A 22,958-nucleotide genomic window follows, 5' to 3' on the forward strand; every position below is an offset into this window, starting at 1 on the left:
AGCCCAGCTCCAAGGCTGCTTCAGCTCACTGGCTCTATGGCTTACGTACACAAACTGCTTTGCACAGGGAGCCCTTGCTCGGGCTGGCCCCTTCAGCCTCAGCCTGCTCAAAGCCTGGCCATTTCCTGGCTGGGCTGCTTTTAACTCTTATATTTACACATGCCTGGCTGCAGGGGCAATGAGCTTTTCTGGCCGGGACACGGAGCTGGATGGACGGATTGTGTGCTGACAGTAGCAAGCAGCAAACCGGCACACAGGCCTCTGCGGCTTCCAGCTCTGGCTTGCCCCAAGTTGAATGGGGGAGATTCGTCAAAACCTGCGCAGAGAAAAAGCGGAGCAGTTGCCCGTAGCAACCGATCACATTGCTTCTTTTCATTTTTTATTTGCTACCTTTTTGAAACTGGAAGAAGCCATCTCATTGGATGCTTACGGGCAATGGGCCAACTTTTCCCCCAAAACAGGTTTTCGTAAATCTCCCCCCCCCCCCCCCCCCCCGATATTCGGGAAAGTGCCTTCCCAGGCTGGGCCAGAGGAGAAAGTGTAAAGAAACATCGCAACCTGTCTACAGCACCCGGTATTCCCAGGAGGTCAACCATCCCAGTACTGTCCGAGCCCGACCCTGCTTGGCTTCCGAGATCAGACGAGATCGGGCATACCCAGGGTGGTGTGGCCGGTAGACACTGGCTGGCCCCACTCTGTCGCACAAGCAGCTTTCCTCCAGGCCGCGGACCGTTGCGCAAAGGGCTGGACAGCAGGTAGCGCACCCCTGCGTACATTGCAGGTGAGCCCTGGGGACGTGCAGGGACTCAAGCTGATAGGACTGTAGGAGCATATCCCGTACTGTGACGTCACATAAACAACACAAGGGAGAAAGGCCATAAAAAAAGAAGAAAAGAAGCAAATGTGCAGCTAAGAAAGTGAATGTAAAAAAGGCATAGGGGAGACTGACCCCTGCTGGTTGAAGTGAGAAAAAGCAAAAAGCCTACAGCACCTGGTATTCCCAGGCGGTCTCCCATCCAAGTACTAACCAGGCCCGACCCTGCTTAGCTTCCGAGATCAGATGAGATCGGGCGTGTTCAGGGTGGTGTGGCCGTAGGCAGAGACGAGCCTCTCATTTGCAGCTCTTCTACTCTGCAGCCTGCCTGCCTGCCTGCCTGCTGCTCAGCACTGGGCCTGCTTCCTGCCCCCCTCCTTTCCACGCACTCAGCCCAGCTCCAAGGCTGCTTCAGCTCACTGGCTCTATGGCTTACGTACACAAACTGCTTTGCACAGGGAGCCCTTGCTCGGGCTGGCCCCTTCAGCCTCAGCCTGCTCAAAGCCTGGCCATTTCCTGGCTGGGCTGCTTTTAACTCTTATATTTACACATGCCTGGCTGCAGGGGCAATGAGCTTTTCTGGCCGGGACACGGAGCTGGATGGACGGATTGTGTGCTGACAGTAGCAAGCAGCAAACCGGCACACAGGCCTCTGCGGCTTCCAGCTCTGGCTTGCCCCAAGTTGAATGGGGGAGATTCGTCAAAACCTGCGCAGAGAAAAAGCGGAGCAGTTGCCCGTAGCAACCGATCACATTGCTTCTTTTCATTTTTTATTTGCTACCTTTTTGAAACTGGAAGAAGCCATCTCATTGGATGCTTACGGGCAATGGGCCAACTTTTCCCCCAAAACAGGTTTTCGTAAATCTCCCCCCCCCCCCCCGATATTCGGGAAAGTGCCTTCCCAGGCTGGGCCAGAGGAGAAAGTGTAAAGAAACATCGCAACCTGTCTACAGCACCCGGTATTCCCAGGAGGTCAACCATCCCAGTACTGTCCGAGCCCGACCCTGCTTGGCTTCCGAGATCAGACGAGATCGGGCATACCCAGGGTGGTGTGGCCGGTAGACACTGGCTGGCCCCACTCTGTCGCACAAGCAGCTTTCCTCCAGGCCGCGGACCGTTGCGCAAAGGGCTGGACAGCAGGTAGCGCACCCCTGCGTACATTGCAGGTGAGCCCTGGGGACGTGCAGGGACTCAAGCTGATAGGACTGTAGGAGCATATCCCGTACTGTGACGTCACATAAACAACACAAGGGAGAAAGGCCATAAAAAAAGAAGAAAAGAAGCAAATGTGCAGCTAAGAAAGTGAATGTAAAAAAGGCATAGGGGAGACTGACCCCTGCTGGTTGAAGTGAGAAAAAGCAAAAAGCCTACAGCACCTGGTATTCCCAGGCGGTCTCCCATCCAAGTACTAACCAGGCCCGACCCTGCTTAGCTTCCGAGATCAGACGAGATCGGGCGTGTTCAGGGTGGTGTGGCCGTAGGCAGAGACGAGCCTCTCATTTGCAGCTCTTCTACTCTGCAGCCTGCCTGCTGCTCAGCACTGGACCTGCTTCCTGCCCCCCTCCTTTCCACGCACTCAGCCCAGCTCCAAGGCTGCTTCAGCTCACTGGCTCTATGGCTTACGTACACAAACTGCTTTGCACAGGGAGCCCTTGCTCGGGCTGGCCCCTTCAGCCTCAGCCTGCTCAAAGCCTGGCCATTTCCTGGCTGGGCTGCTTTTAACTCTTATATTTACACATGCCTGGCTGCAGGGGCAATGAGCTTTTCTGGCCGGGACACGGAGCTGGATGGACGGATTGTGTGCTGACAGTAGCAAGCAGCAAACCGGCACACAGGCCTCTGCGGCTTCCAGCTCTGGCTTGCCCCAAGTTGAATGGGGGAGATTCGTCAAAACCTGCGCAGAGAAAAAGCGGAGCAGTTGCCCGTAGCAACCGATCACATTGCTTCTTTTCATTTTTTATTTGCTACCTTTTTGAAACTGGAAGAAGCCATCTCATTGGATGCTTACGGGCAATGGGCCAACTTTTCCCCCAAAACAGGTTTTCGTAAATCTCCCCCCCCCCCCGATATTCGGGAAAGTGCCTTCCCAGGCTGGGCCAGAGGAGAAAGTGTAAAGAAACATCGCAACCTGTCTACAGCACCCGGTATTCCCAGGAGGTCAACCATCCCAGTACTGTCCGAGCCCGACCCTGCTTGGCTTCCGAGATCAGGCATACCCAGGGTGGTGTGGCCGGTAGACACTGGCTGGCCCCACTCTGTCGCACAAGCAGCTTTCCTCCAGGCCGCGGACCGTTGCGCAAAGGGCTGGACAGCAGGTAGCGCACCCCTGCGTACATTGCAGGTGAGCCCTGGGGACGTGCAGGGACTCAAGCTGATAGGACTGTAGGAGCATATCCCGTACTGTGACGTCACATAAACAACACAAGGGAGAAAGGCCATAAAAAAAGAAGAAAAGAAGCAAATGTGCAGCTAAGAAAGTGAATGTAAAAAAGGCATAGGGGAGACTGACCCCTGCTGGTTGAAGTGAGAAAAAGCAAAAAGCCTACAGCACCTGGTATTCCCAGGCGGTCTCCCATCCAAGTACTAACCAGGCCCGACCCTGCTTAGCTTCCGAGATCAGACGAGATCGGGCGTGTTCAGGGTGGTGTGGCCGTAGGCAGAGACGAGTCTCTCATTTGCAGCTCTTCTACTCTGCAGCCTGCCTGCCTGCCTGCTGCTCAGCACTGGGCCTGCTTCCTGCCCCCCTCCTTTCCACGCACTCAGCCCAGCTCCAAGGCTGCTTCAGCTCACTGGCTCTATGGCTTACGTACACAAACTGCTTTGCACAGGGAGCCCTTGCTCGGGCTGGCCCCTTCAGCCTCAGCCTGCTCAAAGCCTGGCCATTTCCTGGCTGGGCTGCTTTTAACTCTTATATTTACACATGCCTGGCTGCAGGGGCAATGAGCTTTTCTGGCCGGGACACGGAGCTGGATGGACGGATTGTGTGCTGACAGTAGCAAGCAGCAAACCGGCACACAGGCCTCTGCGGCTTCCAGCTCTGGCTTGCCCCAAGTTGAATGGGGGAGATTCGTCAAAACCTGCGCAGAGAAAAAGCGGAGCAGTTGCCCGTAGCAACCGATCACATTGCTTCTTTTCATTTTTTATTTGCTACCTTTTTGAAACTGGAAGAAGCCATCTCATTGGATGCTTACGGGCAATGGGCCAACTTTTCCCCCAAAACAGGTTTTCGTAAATCTCCCCCCCCCCCCGATATTCGGGAAAGTGCCTTCCCAGGCTGGGCCAGAGGAGAAAGTGTAAAGAAACATCGCAACCTGTCTACAGCACCCGGTATTCCCAGGAGGTCAACCATCCCAGTACTGTCCGAGCCCAACCCTGCTTGGCTTCCGAGATCAGACGAGATCGGGCGTGTTCAGGGTGGTGTGGCCGTAGGCAGAGACGAGCCTCTCATTTGCAGCTCTTCTACTCTGCAGCCTGCCTGCCTGCCTGCTGCTCAGCACTGGGCCTGCTTCCTGCCCCCCTCCTTTCCACGCACTCAGCCCAGCTCCAAGGCTGCTTCAGCTCACTGGCTCTATGGCTTACGTACACAAACTGCTTTGCACAGGGAGCCCTTGCTCGGGCTGGCCCCTTCAGCCTCAGCCTGCTCAAAGCCTGGCCATTTCCTGGCTGGGCTGCTTTTAACTCTTATATTTACACATGCCTGGCTGCAGGGGCAATGAGCTTTTCTGGCCGGGACACGGAGCTGGATGGACGGATTGTGTGCTGACAGTAGCAAGCAGCAAACCGGCACACAGGCCTCTGCGGCTTCCAGCTCTGGCTTGCCCCAAGTTGAATGGGGGAGATTCGTCAAAACCTGCGCAGAGAAAAAGCGGAGCAGTTGCCCGTAGCAACCGATCACATTGCTTCTTTTCATTTTTTATTTGCTACCTTTTTGAAACTGGAAGAAGCCATCTCATTGGATGCTTACGGGCAATGGGCCAACTTTTCCCCCAAAACAGGTTTTCGTAAATCTCCCCCCCCCCCCCCCCCCGATATTCGGGAAAGTGCCTTCCCAGGCTGGGCCAGAGGAGAAAGTGTAAAGAAACATCGCAACCTGTCTACAGCACCCGGTATTCCCAGGAGGTCAACCATCCCAGTACTGTCCGAGCCCGACCCTGCTTGGCTTCCGAGATCAGACGAGATCGGGCATACCCAGGGTGGTGTGGCCGGTAGACACTGGCTGGCCCCACTCTGTCGCACAAGCAGCTTTCCTCCAGGCCGCGGACCGTTGCGCAAAGGGCTGGACAGCAGGTAGCGCACCCCTGCGTACATTGCAGGTGAGCCCTGGGGACGTGCAGGGACTCAAGCTGATAGGACTGTAGGAGCATATCCCGTACTGTGACGTCACATAAACAACACAAGGGAGAAAGGCCATAAAAAAAGAAGAAAAGAAGCAAATGTGCAGCTAAGAAAGTGAATGTAAAAAAGGCATAGGGGAGACTGACCCCTGCTGGTTGAAGTGAGAAAAAGCAAAAAGCCTACAGCACCTGGTATTCCCAGGCGGTCTCCCATCCAAGTACTAACCAGGCCCGACCCTGCTTAGCTTCCGAGATCAGACGAGATCGGGCGTGTTCAGGGTGGTGTGGCCGTAGGCAGAGACGAGCCTCTCATTTGCAGCTCTTCTACTCTGCAGCCTGCCTGCCTGCCTGCCTGCTGCTCAGCACTGGGCCTGCTTCCTGCCCCCCTCCTTTCCACGCACTCAGCCCAGCTCCAAGGCTGCTTCAGCTCACTGGCTCTATGGCTTACGTACACAAACTGCTTTGCACAGGGAGCCCTTGCTCGGGCTGGCCCCTTCAGCCTCAGCCTGCTCAAAGCCTGGCCATTTCCTGGCTGGGCTGCTTTTAACTCTTATATTTACACATGCCTGGCTGCAGGGGCAATGAGCTTTTCTGGCCGGGACACGGAGCTGGATGGACGGATTGTGTGCTGACAGTAGCAAGCAGCAAACCGGCACACAGGCCTCTGCGGCTTCCAGCTCTGGCTTGCCCCAAGTTGAATGGGGGAGATTCGTCAAAACCTGCGCAGAGAAAAAGCGGAGCAGTTGCCCGTAGCAACCGATCACATTGCTTCTTTTCATTTTTTATTTGCTACCTTTTTGAAACTGGAAGAAGCCATCTCATTGGATGCTTACGGGCAATGGGCCAACTTTTCCCCCAAAACAGGTTTTCGTAAATCTCCCCCCCCCCCCGATATTCGGGAAAGTGCCTTCCCAGGCTGGGCCAGAGGAGAAAGTGTAAAGAAACATCGCAACCTGTCTACAGCACCCGGTATTCCCAGGAGGTCAACCATCCCAGTACTGTCCGAGCCCGACCCTGCTTGGCTTCCGAGATCAGACGAGATCGGGCATACCCAGGGTGGTGTGGCCGGTAGACACTGGCTGGCCCCACTCTGTCGCACAAGCAGCTTTCCTCCAGGCCGCGGACCGTTGCGCAAAGGGCTGGACAGCAGGTAGCGCACCCCTGCGTACATTGCAGGTGAGCCCTGGGGACGTGCAGGGACTCAAGCTGATAGGACTGTAGGAGCATATCCCGTACTGTGACGTCACATAAACAACACAAGGGAGAAAGGCCATAAAAAAAGAAGAAAAGAAGCAAATGTGCAGCTAAGAAAGTGAATGTAAAAAAGGCATAGGGGAGACTGACCCCTGCTGGTTGAAGTGAGAAAAAGCAAAAAGCCTACAGCACCTGGTATTCCCAGGCGGTCTCCCATCCAAGTACTAACCAGGCCCGACCCTGCTTAGCTTCCGAGATCAGACGAGATCGGGCGTGTTCAGGGTGGTGTGGCCGTAGGCAGAGACGAGCCTCTCATTTGCAGCTCTTCTACTCTGCAGCCTGCCTGCCTGCTGCTCAGCACTGGGCCTGCTTCCTGCCCCCCTCCTTTCCACGCACTCAGCCCAGCTCCAAGGCTGCTTCAGCTCACTGGCTCTATGGCTTACGTACACAAACTGCTTTGCACAGGGAGCCCTTGCTCGGGCTGGCCCCTTCAGCCTCAGCCTGCTCAAAGCCTGGCCATTTCCTGGCTGGGCTGCTTTTAACTCTTATATTTACACATGCCTGGCTGCAGGGGCAATGAGCTTTTCTGGCCGGGACACGGAGCTGGATGGACGGATTGTGTGCTGACAGTAGCAAGCAGCAAACCGGCACACAGGCCTCTGCGGCTTCCAGCTCTGGCTTGCCCCAAGTTGAATGGGGGAGATTCGTCAAAACCTGCGCAGAGAAAAAGCGGAGCAGTTGCCCGTAGCAACCGATCACATTGCTTCTTTTCATTTTTTATTTGCTACCTTTTTGAAACTGGAAGAAGCCATCTCATTGGATGCTTACGGGCAATGGGCCAACTTTTCCCCCAAAACAGGTTTTCGTAAATCTCCCCCCCCCCCGATATTCGGGAAAGTGCCTTCCCAGGCTGGGCCAGAGGAGAAAGTGTAAAGAAACATCGCAACCTGTCTACAGCACCCGGTATTCCCAGGAGGTCAACCATCCCAGTACTGTCCGAGCCCAACCCTGCTTGGCTTCCGAGATCAGACGAGATCGGGCGTGTTCAGGGTGGTGTGGCCGTAGGCAGAGACGAGCCTCTCATTTGCAGCTCTTCTACTCTGCAGCCTGCCTGCCTGCCTGCTGCTCAGCACTGGGCCTGCTTCCTGCCCCCCTCCTTTCCACGCACTCAGCCCAGCTCCAAGGCTGCTTCAGCTCACTGGCTCTATGGCTTACGTACACAAACTGCTTTGCACAGGGAGCCCTTGCTCGGGCTGGCCCCTTCAGCCTCAGCCTGCTCAAAGCCTGGCCATTTCCTGGCTGGGCTGCTTTTAACTCTTATATTTACACATGCCTGGCTGCAGGGGCAATGAGCTTTTCTGGCCGGGACACGGAGCTGGATGGACGGATTGTGTGCTGACAGTAGCAAGCAGCAAACCGGCACACAGGCCTCTGCGGCTTCCAGCTCTGGCTTGCCCCAAGTTGAATGGGGGAGATTCGTCAAAACCTGCGCAGAGAAAAAGCGGAGCAGTTGCCCGTAGCAACCGATCACATTGCTTCTTTTCATTTTTTATTTGCTACCTTTTTGAAACTGGAAGAAGCCATCTCATTGGATGCTTACGGGCAATGGGCCAACTTTTCCCCCAAAACAGGTTTTCGTAAATCTCCCCCCCCCCCCGATATTCGGGAAAGTGCCTTCCCAGGCTGGGCCAGAGGAGAAAGTGTAAAGAAACATCGCAACCTGTCTACAGCACCCGGTATTCCCAGGAGGTCAACCATCCCAGTACTGTCCGAGCCCAACCCTGCTTGGCTTCCGAGATCAGACGAGATCGGGCGTGTTCAGGGTGGTGTGGCCGTAGGCAGAGACGAGCCTCTCATTTGCAGCTCTTCTACTCTGCAGCCTGCCTGCCTGCCTGCTGCTCAGCACTGGGCCTGCTTCCTGCCCCCCTCCTTTCCACGCACTCAGCCCAGCTCCAAGGCTGCTTCAGCTCACTGGCTCTATGGCTTACGTACACAAACTGCTTTGCACAGGGAGCCCTTGCTCGGGCTGGCCCCTTCAGCCTCAGCCTGCTCAAAGCCTGGCCATTTCCTGGCTGGGCTGCTTTTAACTCTTATATTTACACATGCCTGGCTGCAGGGGCAATGAGCTTTTCTGGCCGGGACACGGAGCTGGATGGACGGATTGTGTGCTGACAGTAGCAAGCAGCAAACCGGCACACAGGCCTCTGCGGCTTCCAGCTCTGGCTTGCCCCAAGTTGAATGGGGGAGATTCGTCAAAACCTGCGCAGAGAAAAAGCGGAGCAGTTGCCCGTAGCAACCGATCACATTGCTTCTTTTCATTTTTTATTTGCTACCTTTTTGAAACTGGAAGAAGCCATCTCATTGGATGCTTACGGGCAATGGGCCAACTTTTCCCCCAAAACAGGTTTTCGTAAATCTCCCCCCCCCCCCGATATTCGGGAAAGTGCCTTCCCAGGCTGGGCCAGAGGAGAAAGTGTAAAGAAACATCGCAACCTGTCTACAGCACCCGGTATTCCCAGGAGGTCAACCATCCCAGTACTGTCCGAGCCCAACCCTGCTTGGCTTCCGAGATCAGACGAGATCGGGCGTGTTCAGGGTGGTGTGGCCGTAGGCAGAGACGAGCCTCTCATTTGCAGCTCTTCTACTCTGCAGCCTGCCTGCCTGCCTGCTGCTCAGCACTGGGCCTGCTTCCTGCCCCCCTCCTTTCCACGCACTCAGCCCAGCTCCAAGGCTGCTTCAGCTCACTGGCTCTATGGCTTACGTACACAAACTGCTTTGCACAGGGAGCCCTTGCTCGGGCTGGCCCCTTCAGCCTCAGCCTGCTCAAAGCCTGGCCATTTCCTGGCTGGGCTGCTTTTAACTCTTATATTTACACATGCCTGGCTGCAGGGGCAATGAGCTTTTCTGGCCGGGACACGGAGCTGGATGGACGGATTGTGTGCTGACAGTAGCAAGCAGCAAACCGGCACACAGGCCTCTGCGGCTTCCAGCTCTGGCTTGCCCCAAGTTGAATGGGGGAGATTCGTCAAAACCTGCGCAGAGAAAAAGCGGAGCAGTTGCCCGTAGCAACCGATCACATTGCTTCTTTTCATTTTTTATTTGCTACCTTTTTGAAACTGGAAGAAGCCATCTCATTGGATGCTTACGGGCAATGGGCCAACTTTTCCCCCAAAACAGGTTTTCGTAAATCTCCCCCCCCCCCGATATTCGGGAAAGTGCCTTCCCAGGCTGGGCCAGAGGAGAAAGTGTAAAGAAACATCGCAACCTGTCTACAGCACCCGGTATTCCCAGGAGGTCAACCATCCCAGTACTGTCCGAGCCCAACCCTGCTTGGCTTCCGAGATCAGACGAGATCGGGCGTGTTCAGGGTGGTGTGGCCGTAGGCAGAGACGAGCCTCTCATTTGCAGCTCTTCTACTCTGCAGCCTGCCTGCCTGCCTGCTGCTCAGCACTGGGCCTGCTTCCTGCCCCCCTCCTTTCCACGCACTCAGCCCAGCTCCAAGGCTGCTTCAGCTCACTGGCTCTATGGCTTACGTACACAAACTGCTTTGCACAGGGAGCCCTTGCTCGGGCTGGCCCCTTCAGCCTCAGCCTGCTCAAAGCCTGGCCATTTCCTGGCTGGGCTGCTTTTAACTCTTATATTTACACATGCCTGACTGCAGGGGCAATGAGCTTTTCTGGCCGGGACACGGAGCTGGATGGACGGATTGTGTGCTGACAGTAGCAAGCAGCAAACCGGCACACAGGCCTCTGCGGCTTCCAGCTCTGGCTTGCCCCAAGTTGAATGGGGGAGATTCGTCAAAACCTGCGCAGAGAAAAAGCGGAGCAGTTGCCCGTAGCAACCGATCACATTGCTTCTTTTCATTTTTTATTTGCTACCTTTTTGAAACTGGAAGAAGCCATCTCATTGGATGCTTACGGGCAATGGGCCAACTTTTCCCCCAAAACAGGTTTTCGTAAATCTCCCCCCCCCCCCCCCCCCGATATTCGGGAAAGTGCCTTCCCAGGCTGGGCCAGAGGAGAAAGTGTAAAGAAACATCGCAACCTGTCTACAGCACCCGGTATTCCCAGGAGGTCAACCATCCCAGTACTGTCCGAGCCCGACCCTGCTTGGCTTCCGAGATCAGACGAGATCGGGCATACCCAGGGTGGTGTGGCCGGTAGACACTGGCTGGCCCCACTCTGTCGCACAAGCAGCTTTCCTCCAGGCCGCGGACCGTTGCGCAAAGGGCTGGACAGCAGGTAGCGCACCCCTGCGTACATTGCAGGTGAGCCCTGGGGACGTGCAGGGACTCAAGCTGATAGGACTGTAGGAGCATATCCCGTACTGTGACGTCACATAAACAACACAAGGGAGAAAGGCCATAAAAAAAGAAGAAAAGAAGCAAATGTGCAGCTAAGAAAGTGAATGTAAAAAAGGCATAGGGGAGACTGACCCCTGCTGGTTGAAGTGAGAAAAAGCAAAAAGCCTACAGCACCTGGTATTCCCAGGCGGTCTCCCATCCAAGTACTAACCAGGCCCGACCCTGCTTAGCTTCCGAGATCAGATGAGATCGGGCGTGTTCAGGGTGGTGTGGCCGTAGGCAGAGACGAGCCTCTCATTTGCAGCTCTTCTACTCTGCAGCCTGCCTGCCTGCCTGCCTGCTGCTCAGCACTGGGCCTGCTTCCTGCCCCCCTCCTTTCCACGCACTCAGCCCAGCTCCAAGGCTGCTTCAGCTCACTGGCTCTATGGCTTACGTACACAAACTGCTTTGCACAGGGAGCCCTTGCTCGGGCTGGCCCCTTCAGCCTCAGCCTGCTCAAAGCCTGGCCATTTCCTGGCTGGGCTGCTTTTAACTCTTATATTTACACATGCCTGGCTGCAGGGGCAATGAGCTTTTCTGGCCGGGACACGGAGCTGGATGGACGGATTGTGTGCTGACAGTAGCAAGCAGCAAACCGGCACACAGGCCTCTGCGGCTTCCAGCTCTGGCTTGCCCCAAGTTGAATGGGGGAGATTCGTCAAAACCTGCGCAGAGAAAAAGCGGAGCAGTTGCCCGTAGCAACCGATCACATTGCTTCTTTTCATTTTTTATTTGCTACCTTTTTGAAACTGGAAGAAGCCATCTCATTGGATGCTTACGGGCAATGGGCCAACTTTTCCCCCAAAACAGGTTTTCGTAAATCTCCCCCCCCCCCCCGATATTCGGGAAAGTGCCTTCCCAGGCTGGGCCAGAGGAGAAAGTGTAAAGAAACATCGCAACCTGTCTACAGCACCCGGTATTCCCAGGAGGTCAACCATCCCAGTACTGTCCGAGCCCGACCCTGCTTGGCTTCCGAGATCAGACGAGATCGGGCATACCCAGGGTGGTGTGGCCGGTAGACACTGGCTGGCCCCACTCTGTCGCACAAGCAGCTTTCCTCCAGGCCGCGGACCGTTGCGCAAAGGGCTGGACAGCAGGTAGCGCACCCCTGCGTACATTGCAGGTGAGCCCTGGGGACGTGCAGGGACTCAAGCTGATAGGACTGTAGGAGCATATCCCGTACTGTGACGTCACATAAACAACACAAGGGAGAAAGGCCATAAAAAAAGAAGAAAAGAAGCAAATGTGCAGCTAAGAAAGTGAATGTAAAAAAGGCATAGGGGAGACTGACCCCTGCTGGTTGAAGTGAGAAAAAGCAAAAAGCCTACAGCACCTGGTATTCCCAGGCGGTCTCCCATCCAAGTACTAACCAGGCCCGACCCTGCTTAGCTTCCGAGATCAGACGAGATCGGGCGTGTTCAGGGTGGTGTGGCCGTAGGCAGAGACGAGCCTCTCATTTGCAGCTCTTCTACTCTGCAGCCTGCCTGCCTGCCTGCCTGCTGCTCAGCACTGGGCCTGCTTCCTGCCCCCCTCCTTTCCACGCACTCAGCCCAGCTCCAAGGCTGCTTCAGCTCACTGGCTCTATGGCTTACGTACACAAACTGCTTTGCACAGGGAGCCCTTGCTCGGGCTGGCCCCTTCAGCCTCAGCCTGCTCAAAGCCTGGCCATTTCCTGGCTGGGCTGCTTTTAACTCTTATATTTACACATGCCTGGCTGCAGGGGCAATGAGCTTTTCTGGCCGGGACACGGAGCTGGATGGACGGATTGTGTGCTGACAGTAGCAAGCAGCAAACCGGCACACAGGCCTCTGCGGCTTCCAGCTCTGGCTTGCCCCAAGTTGAATGGGGGAGATTCGTCAAAACCTGCGCAGAGAAAAAGCGGAGCAGTTGCCCGTAGCAACCGATCACATTGCTTCTTTTCATTTTTTATTTGCTACCTTTTTGAAACTGGAAGAAGCCATCTCATTGGATGCTTACGGGCAATGGGCCAACTTTTCCCCCAAAACAGGTTTTCGTAAATCTCCCCCCCCCCCCGATATTCGGGAAAGTGCCTTCCCAGGCTGGGCCAGAGGAGAAAGTGTAAAGAAACATCGCAACCTGTCTACAGCACCCGGTATTCCCAGGAGGTCAACCATCCCAGTACTGTCCGAGCCCGACCCTGCTTGGCTTCCGAGATCAGACGAGATCGGGCATACCCAGGGTGGTGTGGCCGGTAGACACTGGCTGGCCCCACTCTGTCGCACAAGCAGCTTTCCTCCAGGCCGCGGACCGTTGCGCAAAGGGCTGGACAGCAGGTAGCGCACCCCTGCGTACATTGCAGGTGAGCCCTGGGGACGTGCAGGGACTCAAGCTGATAGGACTGTAGGAGCATATCCCGTACTGTGACGTCACATAAACAACACAAGGGAGAAAGGCCATAAAAAAAGAAGAAAAGAAGCAAATGTGCAAGCTAAGAAAGTGAATGTAAAAAAGGCATAGGGGAGACTGACCCCTGCTGGTTGAAGTGAGAAAAAGCAAAAAGCCTACAGCACCTGGTATTCCCAGGCGGTCTCCCATCCAAGTACTAACCAGGCCCGACCCTGCTTAGCTTCCGAGATCAGACGAGATCGGGCGTGTTCAGGGTGGTGTGGCCGTAGGCAGAGACGAGCCTCTCATTTGCAGCTCTTCTACTCTGCAGCCTGCCTGCCTGCTGCTCAGCACTGGGCCTGCTTCCTGCCCCCCTCCTTTCCACGCACTCAGCCCAGCTCCAAGGCTGCTTCAGCTCACTGGCTCTATGGCTTACGTACACAAACTGCTTTGCACAGGGAGCCCTTGCTCGGGCTGGCCCCTTCAGCCTCAGCCTGCTCAAAGCCTGGCCATTTCCTGGCTGGGCTGCTTTTAACTCTTATATTTACACATGCCTGGCTGCAGGGGCAATGAGCTTTTCTGGCCGGGACATGGAGCTGGATGGACGGATTGTGTGCTGACAGTAGCAAGCAGCAAACCGGCACACAGGCCTCTGCGGCTTCCAGCTCTGGCTTGCCCCAAGTTGAATGGGGGAGATTCGTCAAAACCTGCGCAGAGAAAAAGCGGAGCAGTTGCCCGTAGCAACCGATCACATTGCTTCTTTTCATTTTTTATTAGCTACCTTTTTGAAACTGGAAGAAGCCATCTCATTGGATGCTTACGGGCAATGGGCCAACTTTTCCCCCAAAACAGGTTTTCGTAAATCTCCCCCCCCCCCCCGATATTCGGGAAAGTGCCTTCCCAGGCTGGGCCAGAGGAGAAAGTGTAAAGAAACATCGCAACCTGTCTACAGCACCCGGTATTCCCAGGAGGTCAACCATCCCAGTACTGTCCGAGCCCGACCCTGCTTGGCTTCCGAGATCAGACGAGATCGGGCATACCCAGGGTGGTGTGGCCGGTAGACACTGGCTGGCCCCACTCTGTCGCACAAGCAGCTTTCCTCCAGGCCGCGGACCGTTGCGCAAAGGGCTGGACAGCAGGTAGCGCACCCCTGCGTACATTGCAGGTGAGCCCTGGGGACGTGCAGGGACTCAAGCTGATAGGACTGTAGGAGCATATCCCGTACTGTGACGTCACATAAACAACACAAGGGAGAAAGGCCATAAAAAAAGAAGAAAAGAAGCAAATGTGCAGCTAAGAAAGTGAATGTAAAAAAGGCATAGGGGAGACTGACCCCTGCTGGTTGAAGTGAGAAAAAGCAAAAAGCCTACAGCACCTGGTATTCCCAGGCGGTCTCCCATCCAAGTACTAACCAGGCCCGACCCTGCTTAGCTTCCGAGATCAGACGAGATCGGGCGTGTTCAGGGTGGTGTGGCCGTAGGCAGAGACGAGCCTCTCATTTGCAGCTCTTCTACTCTGCAGCCTGCCTGCCTGCTGCTCAGCACTGGGCCTGCTTCCTGCCCCCCTCCTTTCCACGCACTCAGCCCAGCTCCAAGGCTGCTTCAGCTCACTGGCTCTATGGCTTACGTACACAAACTGCTTTGCACAGGGAGCCCTTGCTCGGGCTGGCCCCTTCAGCCTCAGCCTGCTCAAAGCCTGGCCATTTCCTGGCTGGGCTGCTTTTAACTCTTATATTTACACATGCCTGGCTGCAGGGGCAATGAGCTTTTCTGGCCGGGACACGGAGCTGGATGGACGGATTGTGTGCTGACAGTAGCAAGCAGCAAACCGGCACACAGGCCTCTGCGGCTTCCAGCTCTGGCTTGCCCCAAGTTGAATGGGGGAGATTCGTCAAAACCTGCGCAGAGAAAAAGCGGAGCAGTTGCCCGTAGCAACCGATCACATTGCTTCTTTTCATTTTTTATTTGCTACCTTTTTGAAACTGGAAGAAGCCATCTCATTGGATGCTTACGGGCAATGGGCCAACTTTTCCCCCAAAACAGGTTTTCGTAAATCTCCCCCCCCCCCCGATATTCGGGAAAGTGCCTTCCCAGGCTGGGCCAGAGGAGAAAGTGTAAAGAAACATCGCAACCTGTCTACAGCACCCGGTATTCCCAGGAGGTCAACCATCCCAGTACTGTCCGAGCCCAACCCTGCTTGGCTTCCGAGATCAGACGAGATCGGGCGTGTTCAGGGTGGTGTGGCCGTAGGCAGAGACGAGCCTCTCATTTGCAGCTCTTCTACTCTGCAGCCTGCCTGCCTGCCTGCTGCTCAGCACTGGGCCTGCTTCCTGCCCCCCTCCTTTCCACGCACTCAGCCCAGCTCCAAGGCTGCTTCAGCTCACTGGCTCTATGGCTTACGTACACAAACTGCTTTGCACAGGGAGCCCTTGCTCGGGCTGGCCCCTTCAGCCTCAGCCTGCTCAAAGCCTGGCCATTTCCTGGCTGGGCTGCTTTTAACTCTTATATTTACACATGCCTGGCTGCAGGGGCAATGAGCTTTTCTGGCCGGGACACGGAGCTGGATGGACGGATTGTGTGCTGACAGTAGCAAGCAGCAAACCGGCACACAGGCCTCTGCGGCTTCCAGCTCTGGCTTGCCCCAAGTTGAATGGGGGAGATTCGTCAAAACCTGCGCAGAGAAAAAGCGGAGCAGTTGCCCGTAGCAACCGATCACATTGCTTCTTTTCATTTTTTATTTGCTACCTTTTTGAAACTGGAAGAAGCCATCTCATTGGATGCTTACGGGCAATGGGCCAACTTTTCCCCCAAAACAGGTTTTCGTAAATCTCCCCCCCCCCCGATATTCGGGAAAGTGCCTTCCCAGGCTGGGCCAGAGGAGAAAGTGTAAAGAAACATCGCAACCTGTCTACAGCACCCGGTATTCCCAGGAGGTCAACCATCCCAGTACTGTCCGAGCCCAACCCTGCTTGGCTTCCGAGATCAGACGAGATCGGGCGTGTTCAGGGTGGTGTGGCCGTAGGCAGAGACGAGCCTCTCATTTGCAGCTCTTCTACTCTGCAGCCTGCCTGCCTGCCTGCTGCTCAGCACTGGGCCTGCTTCCTGCCCCCCTCCTTTCCACGCACTCAGCCCAGCTCCAAGGCTGCTTCAGCTCACTGGCTCTATGGCTTACGTACACAAACTGCTTTGCACAGGGAGCCCTTGCTCGGGCTGGCCCCTTCAGCCTCAGCCTGCTCAAAGCCTGGCCATTTCCTGGCTGGGCTGCTTTTAACTCTTATATTTACACATGCCTGGCTGCAGGGGCAATGAGCTTTTCTGGCCGGGACACGGAGCTGGATGGACGGATTGTGTGCTGACAGTAGCAAGCAGCAAACCGGCACACAGGCCTCTGCGGCTTCCAGCTCTGGCTTGCCCCAAGTTGAATGGGGGAGATTCGTCAAAACCTGCGCAGAGAAAAAGCGGAGCAGTTGCCCGTAGCAACCGATCACATTGCTTCTTTTCATTTTTTATTTGCTACCTTTTTGAAACTGGAAGAAGCCATCTCATTGGATGCTTACGGGCAATGGGCCAACTTTTCCCCCAAAACAGGTTTTCGTAAATCTCCCCCCCCCCCCGATATTCGGGAAAGTGCCTTCCCAGGCTGGGCCAGAGGAGAAAGTGTAAAGAAACATCGCAACCTGTCTACAGCACCCGGTATTCCCAGGAGGTCAACCATCCCAGTACTGTCCGAGCCCGACCCTGCTTGGCTTCCGAGATCAGACGAGATCGGGCATACCCAGGGTGGTGTGGCCGGTAGACACTGGCTGGCCCCACTCTGTCGCACAAGCAGCTTTCCTCCAGGCCGCGGACCGTTGCGCAAAGGGCTGGACAGCAGGTAGCGCACCCCTGCGTACATTGCAGGTGAGCCCTGGGGACGTGCAGGGACTCAAGCTGATAGGACTGTAGGAGCATATCCCGTACTGTGACGTCACATAAACAACACAAGGGAGAAAGGCCATAAAAAAAGAAGAAAAGAAGCAAATGTGCAGCTAAGAAAGTGAATGTAAAAAAGGCATAGGGGAGACTGACCCCTGCTGGTTGAAGTGAGAAAAAGCAAAAAGCCTACAGCACCTGGTATTCCCAGGCGGTCTCCCATCCAAGTACTAACCAGGCCCGACCCTGCTTAGCTTCCGAGATCAGACGAGATCGGGCGTGTTCAGGGTGGTGTGGCCGTAGGCAGAGACGAGCCTCTCATTTGCAGCTCTTCTACTCTGCAGCCTGCCTGCCTGCTGCTCAGCACTGGGCCTGCTTCCTGCCCCCCTCCTTTCCACGCACTCAGCCCAGCTCCAAGGCTGCTTCAGCTCACTGGCTCTATGGCTTACGTACACAAACTGCTTTGCACAGGGAGCCCTTGCTCGGGCTGGCCCCTTCAGCCTCAGCCTGCTCAAAGCCTGGCCATTTCCTGGCTGGGCTGCTTTTAACTCTTATATTTACACATGCCTGGCTGCAGGGGCAATGAGCTTTTCTGGCCGGGACACGGAGCTGGATGGACGGATTGTGTGCTGACAGTAGCAAGCAGCAAACCGGCACACAGGCCTCTGCGGCTTCCAGCTCTGGCTTGCCCCAAGTTGAATGGGGGAGATTCGTCAAAACCTGCGCAGAGAAAAAGCGGAGCAGTTGCCCGTAGCAACCGATCACATTGCTTCTTTTCATTTTTTATTAGCTACCTTTTTGAAACTGGAAGAAGCCATCTCATTGGATGCTTACGGGCAATGGGCCAACTTTTCCCCCAAAACAGGTTTTCGTAAATCTCCCCCCCCCCCCCCCGATATTCGGGAAAGTGCCTTCCCAGGCTGGGCCAGAGGAGAAAGTGTAAAGAAACATCGCAACCTGTCTACAGCACCCGGTATTCCCAGGAGGTCAACCATCCCAGTACTGTCCGAGCCCGACCCTGCTTGGCTTCCGAGATCAGACGAGATCGGGCATACCCAGGGTGGTGTGGCCGGTAGACACTGGCTGGCCCCACTCTGTCGCACAAGCAGCTTTCCTCCAGGCCGCGGACCGTTGCGCAAAGGGCTGGACAGCAGGTAGCGCACCCCTGCGTACATTGCAGGTGAGCCCTGGGGACGTGCAGGGACTCAAGCTGATAGGACTGTAGGAGCATATCCCGTACTGTGACGTCACATAAACAACACAAGGGAGAAAGGCCATAAAAAAAGAAGAAAAGAAGCAAATGTGCAGCTAAGAAAGTGAATGTAAAAAAGGCATAGGGGAGACTGACCCCTGCTGGTTGAAGTGAGAAAAAGCAAAAAGCCTACAGCACCTGGTATTCCCAGGCGGTCTCCCATCCAAGTACTAACCAGGCCCGACCCTGCTTAGCTTCCGAGATCAGACGAGATCGGGCGTGTTCAGGGTGGTGTGGCCGTAGGCAGAGACGAGCCTCTCATTTGCAGCTCTTCTACTCTGCAGCCTGCCTGCCTGCTGCTCAGCACTGGGCCTGCTTCCTGCCCCCCTCCTTTCCACGCACTCAGCCCAGCTCCAAGGCTGCTTCAGCTCACTGGCTCTATGGCTTACGTACACAAACTGCTTTGCACAGGGAGCCCTTGCTCGGGCTGGCCCCTTCAGCCTCAGCCTGCTCAAAGCCTGGCCATTTCCTGGCTGGGCTGCTTTTAACTCTTATATTTACACATGCCTGGCTGCAGGGGCAATGAGCTTTTCTGGCCGGGACACGGAGCTGGATGGACGGATTGTGTGCTGACAGTAGCAAGCAGCAAACCGGCACACAGGCCTCTGCGGCTTCCAGCTCTGGCTTGCCCCAAGTTGAATGGGGGAGATTCGTCAAAACCTGCGCAGAGAAAAAGCGGAGCAGTTGCCCGTAGCAACCGATCACATTGCTTCTTTTCATTTTTTATTTGCTACCTTTTTGAAACTGGAAGAAGCCATCTCATTGGATGCTTACGGGCAATGGGCCAACTTTTCCCCCAAAACAGGTTTTCGTAAATCTCCCCCCCCCCCGATATTCGGGAAAGTGCCTTCCCAGGCTGGGCCAGAGGAGAAAGTGTAAAGAAACATCGCAACCTGTCTACAGCACCCGGTATTCCCAGGAGGTCAACCATCCCAGTACTGTCCGAGCCCAACCCTGCTTGGCTTCCGAGATCAGACGAGATCGGGCGTGTTCAGGGTGGTGTGGCCGTAGGCAGAGACGAGCCTCTCATTTGCAGCTCTTCTACTCTGCAGCCTGCCTGCCTGCCTGCTGCTCAGCACTGGGCCTGCTTCCTGCCCCCCTCCTTTCCACGCACTCAGCCCAGCTCCAAGGCTGCTTCAGCTCACTGGCTCTATGGCTTACGTACACAAACTGCTTTGCACAGGGAGCCCTTGCTCGGGCTGGCCCCTTCAGCCTCAGCCTGCTCAAAGCCTGGCCATTTCCTGGCTGGGCTGCTTTTAACTCTTATATTTACACATGCCTGGCTGCAGGGGCAATGAGCTTTTCTGGCCGGGACACGGAGCTGGATGGACGGATTGTGTGCTGACAGTAGCAAGCAGCAAACCGGCACACAGGCCTCTGCGGCTTCCAGCTCTGGCTTGCCCCAAGTTGAATGGGGGAGATTCGTCAAAACCTGCGCAGAGAAAAAGCGGAGCAGTTGCCCGTAGCAACCGATCACATTGCTTCTTTTCATTTTTTATTTGCTACCTTTTTGAAACTGGAAGAAGCCATCTCATTGGATGCTTACGGGCAATGGGCCAACTTTTCCCCCAAAACAGGTTTTCGTAAATCTCCCCCCCCCCCCGATATTCGGGAAAGTGCCTTCCCAGGCTGGGCCAGAGGAGAAAGTGTAAAGAAACATCGCAACCTGTCTACAGCACCCGGTATTCCCAGGAGGTCAACCATCCCAGTACTGTCCGAGCCCAACCCTGCTTGGCTTCCGAGATCAGACGAGATCGGGCGTGTTCAGGGTGGTGTGGCCGTAGGCAGAGACGAGCCTCTCATTTGCAGCTCTTCTACTCTGCAGCCTGCCTGCCTGCCTGCTGCTCAGCACTGGGCCTGCTTCCTGCCCCCCTCCTTTCCACGCACTCAGCCCAGCTCCAAGGCTGCTTCAGCTCACTGGCTCTATGGCTTACGTACACAAACTGCTTTGCACAGGGAGCCCTTGCTCGGGCTGGCCCCTTCAGCCTCAGCCTGCTCAAAGCCTGGCCATTTCCTGGCTGGGCTGCTTTTAACTCTTATATTTACACATGCCTGGCTGCAGGGGCAATGAGCTTTTCTGGCCGGGACACGGAGCTGGATGGACGGATTGTGTGCTGACAGTAGCAAGCAGCAAACCGGCACACAGGCCTCTGCGGCTTCCAGCTCTGGCTTGCCCCAAGTTGAATGGGGGAGATTCGTCAAAACCTGCGCAGAGAAAAAGCGGAGCAGTTGCCCGTAGCAACCGATCACATTGCTTCTTTTCATTTTTTATTTGCTACCTTTTTGAAACTGGAAGAAGCCATCTCATTGGATGCTTACGGGCAATGGGCCAACTTTTCCCCCAAAACAGGTTTTCGTAAATCTCCCCCCCCCCCCGATATTCGGGAAAGTGCCTTCCCAGGCTGGGCCAGAGGAGAAAGTGTAAAGAAACATCGCAACCTGTCTACAGCACCCGGTATTCCCAGGAGGTCAACCATCCCAGTACTGTCCGAGCCCAACCCTGCTTGGCTTCCGAGATCAGACGAGATCGGGCGTGTTCAGGGTGGTGTGGCCGTAGGCAGAGACGAGCCTCTCATTTGCAGCTCTTCTACTCTGCAGCCTGCCTGCCTGCCTGCTGCTCAGCACTGGGCCTGCTTCCTGCCCCCCTCCTTTCCACGCACTCAGCCCAGCTCCAAGGCTGCTTCAGCTCACTGGCTCTATGGCTTACGTACACAAACTGCTTTGCACAGGGAGCCCTTGCTCGGGCTGGCCCCTTCAGCCTCAGCCTGCTCAAAGCCTGGCCATTTCCTGGCTGGGCTGCTTTTAACTCTTATATTTACACATGCCTGGCTGCAGGGGCAATGAGCTTTTCTGGCCGGGACACGGAGCTGGATGGACGGATTGTGTGCTGACAGTAGCAAGCAGCAAACCGGCACACAGGCCTCTGCGGCTTCCAGCTCTGGCTTGCCCCAAGTTGAATGGGGGAGATTCGTCAAAACCTGCGCAGAGAAAAAGCGGAGCAGTTGCCCGTAGCAACCGATCACATTGCTTCTTTTCATTTTTTATTTGCTACCTTTTTGAAACTGGAAGAAGCCATCTCATTGGATGCTTACGGGCAATGGGCCAACTTTTCCCCCAAAACAGGTTTTCGTAAATCTCCCCCCCCCCCGATATTCGGGAAAGTGCCTTCCCAGGCTGGGCCAGAGGAGAAAGTGTAAAGAAACATCGCAACCTGTCTACAGCACCCGGTATTCCCAGGAGGTCAACCATCCCAGTACTGTCCGAGCCCGACCCTGCTTGGCTTCCGAGATCAGACGAGATCGGGCATACCCAGGGTGGTGTGGCCGGTAGACACTGGCTGGCCCCACTCTGTCGCACAAGCAGCTTTCCTCCAGGCCGCGGACCGTTGCGCAAAGGGCTGGACAGCAGGTAGCGCACCCCTGCGTACATTGCAGGTGAGCCCTGGGGACGTGCAGGGACTCAAGCTGATAGGACTGTAGGAGCATATCCCGTACTGTGACGTCACATAAACAACACAAGGGAGAAAGGCCATAAAAAAAGAAGAAAAGAAGCAAATGTGCAGCTAAGAAAGTGAATGTAAAAAAGGCATAGGGGAGACTGACCCCTGCTGGTTGAAGTGAGAAAAAGCAAAAAGCCTACAGCACCTGGTATTCCCAGGCGGTCTCCCATCCAAGTACTAACCAGGCCCGACCCTGCTTAGCTTCCGAGATCAGACGAGATCGGGCGTGTTCAGGGTGGTGTGGCCGTAGGCAGAGACGAGCCTCTCATTTGCAGCTCTTCTACTCTGCAGCCTGCCTGCCTGCCTGCCTGCCTGCTGCTCAGCACTGGGCCTGCTTCCTGCCCCCCTCCTTTCCACGCACTCAGCCCAGCTCCAAGGCTGCTTCAGCTCACTGGCTCTATGGCTTACGTACACAAACTGCTTTGCACAGGGAGCCCTTGCTCGGGCTGGCCCCTTCAGCCTCAGCCTGCTCAAAGCCTGGCCATTTCCTGGCTGGGCTGCTTTTAACTCTTATATTTACACATGCCTGGCTGCAGGGGCAATGAGCTTTTCTGGCCGGGACACGGAGCTGGATGGACGGATTGTGTGCTGACAGTAGCAAGCAGCAAACCGGCACACAGGCCTCTGCGGCTTCCAGCTCTGGCTTGCCCCAAGTTGAATGGGGGAGATTCGTCAAAACCTGCGCAGAGAAAAAGCGGAGCAGTTGCCCGTAGCAACCGATCACATTGCTTCTTTTCATTTTTTATTTGCTACCTTTTTGAAACTGGAAGAAGCCATCTCATTGGATGCTTACGGGCAATGGGCCAACTTTTCCCCCAAAACAGGTTTTCGTAAATCTCCCCCCCCCCGATATTCGGGATAGTGCCTTCCCAGGCTGGGCCAGAGGAGAAAGTGTAAAGAAACATCGCAACCTGTCTACAGCACCCGGTATTCCCAGGAGGTCAACCATCCCAGTACTGTCCGAGCCCGACCCTGCTTGGCTTCCGAGATCAGACGAGATCGGGCATACCCAGGGTGGTGTGGCCGGTAGACACTGGCTGGCCCCACTCTGTCGCACAAGCAGCTTTCCTCCAGGCCGCGGACCGTTGCGCAAAGGGCTGGACAGCAGGTAGCGCACCCCTGCGTACATTGCAGGTGAGCCCTGGGGACGTGCAGGGACTCAAGCTGATAGGACTGTAGGAGCATATCCCGTACTGTGACGTCACATAAACAACACAAGGGAGAAAGGCCATAAAAAAAGAAGAAAAGAAGCAAATGTGCAGCTAA

At 55.5% G+C, this 22,958-nt stretch overlaps 22 non-coding genes and 13 pseudogenes across 22 annotated transcripts; all 35 read right to left on the reverse strand.

The window, feature by feature from the left end:
* Nucleotides 1-559: 559 nt before the first annotated feature.
* LOC130338711 (5S ribosomal RNA) lies at nt 560-679 on the reverse strand (annotated as a pseudogene).
* A 300-nt stretch (nt 680-979) lies between these two features.
* Nucleotides 980-1,098, reverse strand: LOC130338524 (5S ribosomal RNA). The gene has a single exon (XR_008879207.1). It is a non-coding gene; the product is annotated as a 5S ribosomal RNA (ribosomal RNA).
* Nucleotides 1,099-1,758: 660 nt separating this feature from the next.
* LOC130338712 (5S ribosomal RNA) lies at nt 1,759-1,878 on the reverse strand (annotated as a pseudogene).
* A 300-nt stretch (nt 1,879-2,178) lies between these two features.
* LOC130338466 (5S ribosomal RNA) lies at nt 2,179-2,297 on the reverse strand. Its single transcript, XR_008879155.1, has one exon. It is a non-coding gene; the product is annotated as a 5S ribosomal RNA (ribosomal RNA).
* Nucleotides 2,298-2,943: 646 nt separating this feature from the next.
* On the reverse strand, nt 2,944-3,053 carry LOC130338783 (5S ribosomal RNA; annotated as a pseudogene).
* Nucleotides 3,054-3,353: 300 nt separating this feature from the next.
* Nucleotides 3,354-3,472, reverse strand: LOC130338468 (5S ribosomal RNA). Its single transcript, XR_008879156.1, has one exon. It is a non-coding gene; the product is annotated as a 5S ribosomal RNA (ribosomal RNA).
* Nucleotides 3,473-4,126: 654 nt separating this feature from the next.
* Nucleotides 4,127-4,245, reverse strand: LOC130338545 (5S ribosomal RNA). The gene has a single exon (XR_008879226.1). It is a non-coding gene; the product is annotated as a 5S ribosomal RNA (ribosomal RNA).
* A 660-nt stretch (nt 4,246-4,905) lies between these two features.
* LOC130338713 (5S ribosomal RNA) lies at nt 4,906-5,025 on the reverse strand (annotated as a pseudogene).
* Nucleotides 5,026-5,325: 300 nt separating this feature from the next.
* On the reverse strand, nt 5,326-5,444 carry LOC130338469 (5S ribosomal RNA). The gene has a single exon (XR_008879157.1). It is a non-coding gene; the product is annotated as a 5S ribosomal RNA (ribosomal RNA).
* Nucleotides 5,445-6,102: 658 nt separating this feature from the next.
* Nucleotides 6,103-6,222, reverse strand: LOC130338714 (5S ribosomal RNA; annotated as a pseudogene).
* Nucleotides 6,223-6,522: 300 nt separating this feature from the next.
* On the reverse strand, nt 6,523-6,641 carry LOC130338470 (5S ribosomal RNA). The gene has a single exon (XR_008879158.1). It is a non-coding gene; the product is annotated as a 5S ribosomal RNA (ribosomal RNA).
* A 649-nt stretch (nt 6,642-7,290) lies between these two features.
* LOC130338546 (5S ribosomal RNA) lies at nt 7,291-7,409 on the reverse strand. Its single transcript, XR_008879227.1, has one exon. It is a non-coding gene; the product is annotated as a 5S ribosomal RNA (ribosomal RNA).
* Nucleotides 7,410-8,063: 654 nt separating this feature from the next.
* On the reverse strand, nt 8,064-8,182 carry LOC130338547 (5S ribosomal RNA). Its single transcript, XR_008879228.1, has one exon. It is a non-coding gene; the product is annotated as a 5S ribosomal RNA (ribosomal RNA).
* Nucleotides 8,183-8,836: 654 nt separating this feature from the next.
* On the reverse strand, nt 8,837-8,955 carry LOC130338549 (5S ribosomal RNA). Its single transcript, XR_008879230.1, has one exon. It is a non-coding gene; the product is annotated as a 5S ribosomal RNA (ribosomal RNA).
* A 653-nt stretch (nt 8,956-9,608) lies between these two features.
* LOC130338550 (5S ribosomal RNA) lies at nt 9,609-9,727 on the reverse strand. The gene has a single exon (XR_008879231.1). It is a non-coding gene; the product is annotated as a 5S ribosomal RNA (ribosomal RNA).
* Nucleotides 9,728-10,387: 660 nt separating this feature from the next.
* Nucleotides 10,388-10,507, reverse strand: LOC130338715 (5S ribosomal RNA; annotated as a pseudogene).
* A 300-nt stretch (nt 10,508-10,807) lies between these two features.
* LOC130338536 (5S ribosomal RNA) lies at nt 10,808-10,926 on the reverse strand. The gene has a single exon (XR_008879218.1). It is a non-coding gene; the product is annotated as a 5S ribosomal RNA (ribosomal RNA).
* A 659-nt stretch (nt 10,927-11,585) lies between these two features.
* Nucleotides 11,586-11,705, reverse strand: LOC130338716 (5S ribosomal RNA; annotated as a pseudogene).
* Nucleotides 11,706-12,005: 300 nt separating this feature from the next.
* Nucleotides 12,006-12,124, reverse strand: LOC130338471 (5S ribosomal RNA). Its single transcript, XR_008879159.1, has one exon. It is a non-coding gene; the product is annotated as a 5S ribosomal RNA (ribosomal RNA).
* Nucleotides 12,125-12,782: 658 nt separating this feature from the next.
* On the reverse strand, nt 12,783-12,902 carry LOC130338717 (5S ribosomal RNA; annotated as a pseudogene).
* A 301-nt stretch (nt 12,903-13,203) lies between these two features.
* Nucleotides 13,204-13,322, reverse strand: LOC130338472 (5S ribosomal RNA). Its single transcript, XR_008879160.1, has one exon. It is a non-coding gene; the product is annotated as a 5S ribosomal RNA (ribosomal RNA).
* A 651-nt stretch (nt 13,323-13,973) lies between these two features.
* LOC130338719 (5S ribosomal RNA) lies at nt 13,974-14,093 on the reverse strand (annotated as a pseudogene).
* Nucleotides 14,094-14,393: 300 nt separating this feature from the next.
* Nucleotides 14,394-14,512, reverse strand: LOC130338473 (5S ribosomal RNA). Its single transcript, XR_008879161.1, has one exon. It is a non-coding gene; the product is annotated as a 5S ribosomal RNA (ribosomal RNA).
* Nucleotides 14,513-15,162: 650 nt separating this feature from the next.
* LOC130338551 (5S ribosomal RNA) lies at nt 15,163-15,281 on the reverse strand. Its single transcript, XR_008879232.1, has one exon. It is a non-coding gene; the product is annotated as a 5S ribosomal RNA (ribosomal RNA).
* A 653-nt stretch (nt 15,282-15,934) lies between these two features.
* LOC130338552 (5S ribosomal RNA) lies at nt 15,935-16,053 on the reverse strand. Its single transcript, XR_008879233.1, has one exon. It is a non-coding gene; the product is annotated as a 5S ribosomal RNA (ribosomal RNA).
* A 654-nt stretch (nt 16,054-16,707) lies between these two features.
* Nucleotides 16,708-16,827, reverse strand: LOC130338721 (5S ribosomal RNA; annotated as a pseudogene).
* Nucleotides 16,828-17,127: 300 nt separating this feature from the next.
* LOC130338475 (5S ribosomal RNA) lies at nt 17,128-17,246 on the reverse strand. The gene has a single exon (XR_008879163.1). It is a non-coding gene; the product is annotated as a 5S ribosomal RNA (ribosomal RNA).
* A 653-nt stretch (nt 17,247-17,899) lies between these two features.
* On the reverse strand, nt 17,900-18,019 carry LOC130338722 (5S ribosomal RNA; annotated as a pseudogene).
* A 300-nt stretch (nt 18,020-18,319) lies between these two features.
* Nucleotides 18,320-18,438, reverse strand: LOC130338476 (5S ribosomal RNA). The gene has a single exon (XR_008879164.1). It is a non-coding gene; the product is annotated as a 5S ribosomal RNA (ribosomal RNA).
* A 649-nt stretch (nt 18,439-19,087) lies between these two features.
* LOC130338553 (5S ribosomal RNA) lies at nt 19,088-19,206 on the reverse strand. The gene has a single exon (XR_008879234.1). It is a non-coding gene; the product is annotated as a 5S ribosomal RNA (ribosomal RNA).
* Nucleotides 19,207-19,860: 654 nt separating this feature from the next.
* LOC130338554 (5S ribosomal RNA) lies at nt 19,861-19,979 on the reverse strand. Its single transcript, XR_008879235.1, has one exon. It is a non-coding gene; the product is annotated as a 5S ribosomal RNA (ribosomal RNA).
* A 654-nt stretch (nt 19,980-20,633) lies between these two features.
* LOC130338556 (5S ribosomal RNA) lies at nt 20,634-20,752 on the reverse strand. The gene has a single exon (XR_008879236.1). It is a non-coding gene; the product is annotated as a 5S ribosomal RNA (ribosomal RNA).
* Nucleotides 20,753-21,405: 653 nt separating this feature from the next.
* Nucleotides 21,406-21,525, reverse strand: LOC130338723 (5S ribosomal RNA; annotated as a pseudogene).
* A 300-nt stretch (nt 21,526-21,825) lies between these two features.
* LOC130338477 (5S ribosomal RNA) lies at nt 21,826-21,944 on the reverse strand. Its single transcript, XR_008879165.1, has one exon. It is a non-coding gene; the product is annotated as a 5S ribosomal RNA (ribosomal RNA).
* Nucleotides 21,945-22,604: 660 nt separating this feature from the next.
* LOC130338724 (5S ribosomal RNA) lies at nt 22,605-22,724 on the reverse strand (annotated as a pseudogene).
* Between the last annotated feature and the right edge of the window lie 234 nt (nt 22,725-22,958).

Source organism: Hyla sarda, unplaced genomic scaffold (assembly GCF_029499605.1).
Source record: "Hyla sarda isolate aHylSar1 unplaced genomic scaffold, aHylSar1.hap1 scaffold_523, whole genome shotgun sequence".
In the NCBI taxonomy this organism is placed as follows: Eukaryota; Metazoa; Chordata; class Amphibia; order Anura; family Hylidae; genus Hyla; species Hyla sarda.